The following is a 9,280-nucleotide window of genomic DNA, read 5'->3' as shown; positions in this document are numbered from 1 at the left end:
ATATATATTATATATTATATATATATTATAGAATTGCACTCTTTATGGAGAAACCAAAAGTACTGGAAACTTATTTCCAATAATGTGTACTTAGTTGAAGAGACTTTAGAACCCTTTCTAATGCCATGAAAACTAACTTGCAGGAGAAATTCATGTCAATAGCTAACCAGCTTTTACGTTATCTATTAGGTACTTAGGGAAATTTAAGATATGGTTAAGATATGCTCTCAAACTCACAAAAAATTTGAATTTTTATATTAAATACACATTGATCCAAACATGCAATAATCACCTCAATTTAACTATAAGGTCAATGAACACAACTAGGTAAAGTGAAAAATGCAGTGTTGTTAAATTTAATACAAAATAAATCTACATTCATAAACACTCCAGTTTTGTATAATTATTTTGTCTCCAATGGGTCTATTTTCAACTTCTAATCAGACAACATTTTAGCAATTCATAAAATATATGAACTTGGAAAAGTTACCCAACATTTCAGGGACCCTATTTCCTCATTATTTTGGAGGGAACATTAGATAAAATTGTTAGAACGCTTTTTTCTATCTTTATGTTCATAATTCAAATCCTTAAAGATAAATACTTAAAGTTCACTCTTGGCCAATTTTTCTATTAGGATTCCTCATATATTTTATTGAAATTATTTCACCTACCTGGAAACAAAACTTTAATATTAAGAAAAAATCAGGGGCACCTGGGTGGCTCAGTCAGTTAAGCATCTGGCTCTTGGTTTTAGCTCAGGTCATGATCTCAGGGTCATGGGATTGAGCCCTGCCTTGGGTTCTGCACTCACCAGGGAGTCTGCTTGAGATTCACTCACTCCCTCTGCCCCTCCTCTCCCTGGTTATGCCTGCACGCATGCTCCCTCCTCTCTCTCAAATAAATAAATAAAAATCTTAAAAAAAAAAAAGAAAAGAATTCAGTGGCACATTAAATTACTTAATATCTCTTATTTAACGTCTCTTAGCCCTTGGGCTATAATGAAATGAAATATGTTAAGGAGGTGAGTACTCAGTAATGTTAGGTTATTATTATTCAACATAATTATTAACTCACAAGTTGTCCACAACCATTCCTAATGTGTGTGTGTGTGTGTGTGTGTATATAACTTATAGTTACTCTTGGTCTTCAGCATATTGGAAGAGACCATATAATTGTGAGTTTATTTCTGTTCCATTGATATATGTGTCTGTTTTTGTGCCAATACCATACTATTTTGATTATTATTTCATAATATTCTCTATACTATTGCTTGTATTTCTGTGGTGTTGGTTGTTACTTCTCCTCTTTTATTCATGATTTTATTTATTTGGGTCCTTTCTCTCTCTCTCTATTTTTTTTTTTTGATAAGTCCAGCTGGAATTGTATCAATTTTATTAACTTTTTCAAGAACTAGCTCCTGATATCACTGTTCTGTTCTATTGGTTTTTGGTTTATTTATTTTCTATATCATTTATTTCTGCTCTAATCTTTATTATTTCCCACTTTCTCTGGTTTTAGTCTTCATTTGTTGTTCTTTTTCTAGTTCCTTTAGGTGTAAGGTCAGGTTGTTTATTTGAGATTTCTCTTGCTTCTTGAGGTCGGCCTGCATTGCTATAATCTTACCTCCTAAAATCACTTTCACTGAACCTCAAAGATTTTGGACCTTTCTGTTTCATTTTTGTTTCCATGTAATTTTTTATTTCTTCTTTGATTTCTTGGTTAACTGATTCATTGTTTAGTAGAATGTTATTTAACTTCCATGTTTTTGTGGTCTTTTCAGATTCTTTCTTGTGGTTGACTTCTAGTTTCATAGTGTTTTCATCAGAAAAGATGCATGGTGTGACTTCAGTGTTGCAGTTGCATGGTGTGACTTCAATGTTTTGAATTTGTGGAGACTTGCTTTGTGGTCTAATAAGTGATCTATTTTAGCGAATGTTCCATGTGCACTTGAAAAGAATGCACATTCTGCTGTTTTAGGATGGAACGTTGTGAATATATCTGTTATATTCTTCTGGCCCAGTGTGTCATTCAAAGCCACTTTCCTTGTGGACTTTCTGTTTGGATGATCTGTCCATTGATGTAAGTCCCCAACTATTATTGCATTACTTTCAGTTCCTTTATGTTTGTTACAGTTTTATGTATATAGGTGTTCCCATGCTGGGTGCATATTTATAATTTTATGTCTTCTTTTTGGATTGTCCCCTTTATTTTAGTATAGTATTCTTCTTGTCTCTTGTTACAGACTTTGTTCTTTTTTCCTTTGGATATCTATTACTGGTTTTTGATTTGCAGTTACCAATAGGTTTGTATGTGACATCTCAGCATCTTTGAAAAATAGCAGTCTACATTAAGTTGATGGTCACTTAAGTTTGAACTAATTCTTTATTCCCCTCCCCTCCACTTTTTAGGTATATGGTGTCATACTTTACATCCTTTTATATTATGAATTTCTTGACTGATTTTTACAGATATAACTATTTTTCATATTCTCATTTATGTTCTTTCTTTCCCACTCAAAGAATTCCCTTTAACATTCTTGTAGGGCTGGTTTAGTTTTTGTCTGAGAAACTCTATTTCTCCTTCTATTTTGAATGATAGCCTTGCTGGATAGAGTATCTTGGCTGCAGAATCTTCCTTTTCATCAGCACTTTGAATATGCCATTCTCTTCTGGCCTGTGAAGTTTCTGACATGAGCCAAAATCAAGAGTCAGCTGCTTAACTTAACATTTAAAGAATGTTCTTTAAAACTAATTTAGCTTGGAAAAATTATATTTCTGTTTTTTAATTTGTTGACTATTATTTACTTCATTATTATTAATATTTTGAAAGCAAAGCTTTTGGTAGGGTTTTGTGGGGGTATTTTAAACTCTTAATTTTTGCCCTCATCATTCTTCTTTAACTATTAAGGTTGTAAATATGATAGATTCATTCTCAGGCAGAGTTTGAGCAGTCCCTAGAAGCCAGATTGCTTCTCTCTCTATGGTTTCTCTAGACTTCCACGAACAGCTCAACAACCATTAGGGATCCATTTAATGAATGCAGAAGACCTTTGGCTTTAAGTCACACTATGTCTCTAGTTCTGTGCTAGTGCTTTTTCTTCTTTTCCCCAAACATTTTAAAATTTCCTTCACAACTACTCCCTGCTTTAGGATCAAAATCAAGCATGCCCACAGCTTCAGGCCTTGTTCACTCTTCATCATTTCTGGTGTGTGCCTATTCCACTAAGATATTGGGTTTTGTTTTAGACTAGACATGCTTTTATACCCATCTCTTTCATGTTCTTTTTCTGAAGAACAGAAAGTTTTCAAGCATGAACTTACCTGTGTCTTATAAGTCTAGAAGAGGTTAATTTTATTGCTAGAAATAATAACCTACAAATAACTGCTTCTCCTCCAAATCTGATTTCCAGTACATAATACTCATCTTATTTTCCTTCCACCACACATTGGTTAAGCCTTCACAAACTCTTTATTTGTTTTCTTTTATCTCTCACTCTCTTTAATGTTACAGTAGCCCCAACTCAGACTCTGGACCTATTATCTTTTCTTTTGTACTCACACTCTTGTGATTTCATCTAGTCACATGGTTATATAAATGTCACTCATATTTATCTACAGCTCAAAACTCTAAACTTGAATTTCCTTTAAATTCTAGACTTGAATGCTATTTGCCTACTCAACATCTCCACTGGAATATCTAATATGTATCCCAAACTTAACATGTACAAAAACAAGCTTCTGAACATCTGAAAAACACTCCTTCAATAGCTTTATAAATAAGCTTGAAATGATTGCTTCTCATGAAGCTCATCTCAAGAAATTCATGTAGTCTTGCTGTATGAAAATAAACAAAGACAAAGAAGATAAGGAACTCATGACAAGTAGAATACTATACATGAGAATGTAAAAAGAATATCTTCTGAATTCTTTGGATGATGGTTAAGGGAAACTGACGGTGGTAATTATGCAACATGACCAAAGAACAACTGTAAAGGTTGAAACAGGAAGTCGAAAATTCAACAAGTCAATTCAATACTTGTCACCAGAAAAATAAGAACCAAAAAAATTACTGATATGATGGCATACATTGAGAAATTGACACTTACATTAGAGAATGTGTAGAATTAGCACCATGAACAAATAAAAGTATATAAATGAGTCAGTTATTAATATTAGACAAAAGTAGCTGCATAGAAAAAGATATGTGATAATAATCACCTTACAAATAAACATATTTTCACATGGTCAAATTAATAAAAACCAAGAATACAAATTTAAAATTGAATACAATTGTATCTGAAAGACATATCAAAGGGCCTGTAAGTGTGTAGGGTAGGCAGAGGGGGAATAACAAGAGTGTTAAATCATTGTTAACCAAAATAGGATGGCAACAGAAAGTGTCTAACATAGATTAAGAGACAAATATCATTAGAAAATAGAGTTAAATGCTAAAGAAAGCACTAAAATGATTGCAATTTGATTTTGGTGACTAAGACTACCACAGCAAAGAAAGGAATTGGGTAATTGAATTTTTCTTAAATTATAAATCTTTTCAGATGATTTTAACTTGTGAACCCATGTACAATTATTGTTTTAATATAAACAAAACATTTTTATTTTATTTTTTAAGCTTTTTAATTTAATTTAATTTAATTTAATTTATTTATTGTCAGAGAGAGAGCACAAGCTGGGAGAGGCAGACAGAGGGAGAAGTGGGGAGCCTGATGTGGGACTTGATCCCAGGATCTGGGATCATGACCTGAGCCAAAGGCAGATGCTTCCCTAAACAAAACATTTTTAAAAAGAAATAACTATAAATAAATAAATACATACATATATATATTTCAAATTAAGAAACTGAATGAAGAATATTAAAATAAAAATCAAAATTTAGAATAAAAAATTGCCTAAGCACTGTTTCATTAAAAAAGGTAAACAAAATTGACAAATCATTAGCTGGATTAGCCAGGAAAAAAAGAACTCAAATAATGAAATCAGAAATGAAAGAGAAGATGTTGCAACTGATACCACAGAAATACAAAAAAAATCACCAGAGAATATTATGAACAATCATATGTCAATTAGACAACCTAGAAGATATGGATAAACTCCTAAAACATACAATCTACCAAGACTGAGTCATGAAGAAACAGAAAATCTGAACAGATTGATTACTATTAAGGAGACTGAATTAGCAATAAAAAATCTCCCAAGAAACAGAAGTCCAGCAACAAATAGCTTCACTAATGAATTCTACTAAACATAATAACTAATCATTTTCAAACTCTTCCAAAAAGATGGAAAAAGGAGAGAATGTTTCCAAACTCATTTTATAAGCCCAACATTACCATGATACCAAAACCAGATAAAGATACCACAAGAAAAGAAAATTAAAGTTTGATATCCCTGATGAACATAGATGCAAAAATCCTCAACAAAAAATTAGCACACTGAATTCAATAATACATTAAAAGGATCATACACCACGATCAAATGGAATTTATCAAAAGGATGCAAGGTTGGTTCAACATCTGCAAATCAAGCATTGTGATGTACCACATTAACAAAATGAAGGATAAAAATCATACAATCATCTCATTAGACACAGAAAAAGCACTAGACAAAATTCAGCATCCATTTATGACAAAAATTCTATACAAAGAGGGTATAGAGGGAATATACCTCAATATAAGAAAGGCCACATATGACAATCACACAGATAACATCATACTCAATGCTAAAAATTTGAAAGCTTACCTCTAAGATCAGGAACAAGACAAGGATGCCCACTCTTCTCACTTTTATTCAACATAGAATTGGAAGACTTAGCCAGAGCAATTAGGAAGAAAAAGAAAAAAGGCATCCAAATTGAAAAGAAAGTAAAACTGTCACCATTTGCAGATGGTATAATACTGTATATAGAAAACCCTAATGACTCTATCATAAAACTACAAGAACAAATAAATAAATTTAGTAAAGTTGCAGGATATAAAATCAATATAAAAAACCTATTACATTTCTATGCACTAATAATGAATTATCAGACAGAGAAATTAACAAAACAAGTCCATCTACAATTGCCTCAAAAACAATAAAATACTTAGGAATAAATGTAATCAAAGAGATAAAAGACTTGTACACTGAGAACACTAATATACTGATAAAATAAATTGAAGAAGACACAAATAAGTGAAAAGATATCCCACGCTCATGGGATTGGAAGAATCAATATTGTTAAATTGTCCATGAGGCCCAAAGAAATCTACAGAGTCAATGTAATCCCTACCAAAATTCCAATTTTTTTTCACAGAAATAGAACAAATAATAATGAAGTATGAACTGATCCATAAAAGACTGAATAGCCAGAGCAATCTTGAGAAAGAAAAATAAAGCAGGGGGCATCATGCTGCCTAATTCTTAACTGCATTACAAAGCTATAATAATCAAAACAGTATGGTATTAGGATAAAAACACTCACACAGACAAATGAAACAGAATAGAGAGCCCAGAAATAGACCCATATGTATATGGTCAATTAATTTATGGCAAAGCAGCCGAGAATGTACAAGGGTTATTAATGAAAACAAAAGAAATAACAAATGTTGCAAGGCTGTGGAGAAAAGCAAACTCTTGTGCACTGTCAGTGGAAATGTAAATGAGTGCAGCTACTATGGAAAAGTATGGTGGTTCCTCAAAAAGTTAAAAATAGAACTATTTTGTAATCCAGCAGTTCCACTTCTTGGTACTTATCTGAGTAAACTAAACACTAACTCAAAAAGATATATGCACCCCCATGTTCACTGCAGCATTATGTATAATAGCCAGGATATGGAAACAATCTAAGTATCCATCAAACGATGAATGAATAAAGAAAATCTGGTCGGCGTTCCAAGATGGCAGAGGATCAGGAGACCTAAAGTTCGTCTGGTCCCAGGAATTCAGTGAGAGAGCTACCAAACCATTCTGAATACCTATGAACACAACTGGAGAATGAAGAAAAGAGTAGCAGAAACTCTATGAACAGAAAAGCGACCACTTTCTGCAAGGAGGAGAAAAGATGGCAGAGGAGTAGGAGACCCTTTCTCAGCTGGTCCCCAGTCGAGTTGGATATCTACCAGACCATCCTGAAAACCCACAGAATCAGCCTGAGACACAGGAAGATACATGTGGATCTCTACAAACGAACATCTCCAGTGCTGAATATTGAGGTACGAAGAGGGGAGCCGTGAATACGTGCACAGCTATAGGAAGATAAATGAAAGGGGGAGGGAGCCTCCACACTCGGGCACCGGGAAGCAGTAGCCACTTGTGCTGGAGAGTGGGCTGGACTCATGGACTGGCACCTGCGAGAGAACAGACTGAGACCGTGAGCCCGGGAACACATGCGACCAGACTGAAAACAGAGCTCCTGAGCGCACACTGGCACTGGACTAAAACTGGGAGCTCGGGAGTGCGCACCTGTCCAAACTGAAAACCGGAGCTCCGGAGTGTACACTCGAACTATACTGAAACCGAGAGCTCGGGAGTGCCTGTGCGACCAGAATGAAAACCGGCACTCCAGAGCACACACGAACCATACTGAAACAGGGAGGTCAGGAGTGCACATGGGAACCAGGGGCGGCTCGCAGTGTTAGAAGCACAAAGGACAGAGATGTGCTGGCCCTGGAAGTAAGGGCTGGGACTCAGGCTGTGGGACGCACATCCCAGGACGCTGCAGGGTTTTTAGCAGCACTGACAGAAACAAAGTTAAAGTGGCCAAGAGAGCTCAGTGGAGAGAGAACTGCAATCTCTCTGTTCTGAGACAGAGGCTAGGATATGGCCACTGTGGCTCTGACTCTCAAAAGAGGCACAGAACACTGCCAGGGAAAGCTGCCAGAGAACAAAAGCCTGGAAATACTGGTTCACATTGTGCCCATCCCCACTCCCCTTGCAGGGCACGGGGCAACTCTACCCAAACAGGGTTGCCTAAATATCAGTGTGGCAGGCCCCTTGCCCAGAAGGCAGGCTGAAAAATCAGGAAACTGACATCCCTTAGGTCCCTATAAAACAAGTGCACACTGCCTGTATCCTGGTCAATAACTTGGGCTCTGGCCATCCCCACAACCTCTCCTCATCAGAATGACAAGAAGGTGAAATCTCCCCCAGCAAAGAAAAGATAATGAGTCTGTGGCCTCTGCCACAGAACTGATGGATATGGATATAACCAAATTGTCAGAAATGGAGTTCAGAGTAACAATGGTCAAGATGATGTGTAGGCTTGAAAAAAACTATTAATGAAAATACTAATGAGAATATAGAATCTCTAAGGGCAGAAGTGAGAGCAAGTCTGGCAGAAATTAAAAATGCTATGAATCAAATGCAGTCTAAACTAGATGCTTGACAGCCAGGATAAATGAGTCAGAAGAACGAATTGGTGAATTGGAGGATGGGATGGTAGAAGAGAAAGTTAAAACAGAAACTTGCCTCAAAAAAATCCAATCTCAAGAATGTAGATTACAGGAGATTACTGACTCAATGAAACGTTCCAATGTCAGAATCATCAGCATCCCTGAGGGGGTGGAGAAAGAGAGAGGTCTAGAAGAGATATTTGAACAAATTGTAGCTGAGAAATTCCCTAATCTGGCAAAGGAAACAAGCATTCATGTCCAGGAAGCAGAGAGGACCCCTCCCAAGGTCAATGAGAACAGACCTACACTACGTCACATCATAGTGAAATTCGCAAATATTAGATCCAAGGATACAGTATTGAAAGCGGCCAGGGGGAAGAAAATCCTTACGCACAGAGGGAAAAATATCAGAATAACATCAGACCTGTCTACAGAGACCTGGCAGGCTAGGAAGGGTTGGCAGGGTATTTTCAAAGCTCTATCTGAGAAGAATATGCAGCCAAGGATCCTTTATCCAGCAAGGCTGTCATTCAGAATTGATGGAGAGATAAGGATCCTCCAGGATCAGCAGAAACTGAAGGAATTCATAACCACCAAACGAGCCCTACAGGAGATATTAAGGGGGGTTCTGTAAAAGTAAAAAGGCCCCAAGAGTGATACAGAACAGAAATTTACAATCTATAGAAACAAAGACTTCACGGGAAACATGACATCATTAAAATCATATCTCTCAATAATCACTCTCAATTTGAATGGCCTAAATGCTACCATAAAATGACACAGGATTTGGATAAAAAGACATGACCCATCCATTTGCTGTCTGCAAGAGACTCATTTTGAACCTAAAGATACATCCAGACTGAAAGTGAAGGGATGGAAAACCATTTTTCA

The sequence above is a fragment of the Ursus maritimus genome, unplaced genomic scaffold (genome assembly GCF_017311325.1).
Source record: "Ursus maritimus isolate PB19 unplaced genomic scaffold, ASM1731132v1 scaffold_11, whole genome shotgun sequence".
NCBI lineage: Eukaryota > Metazoa > Chordata > Mammalia > Carnivora > Ursidae > Ursus > Ursus maritimus.
The sequence above is the reverse complement of the archived record's forward strand: the minus strand, read 5'-3'. Positions refer to the sequence as shown.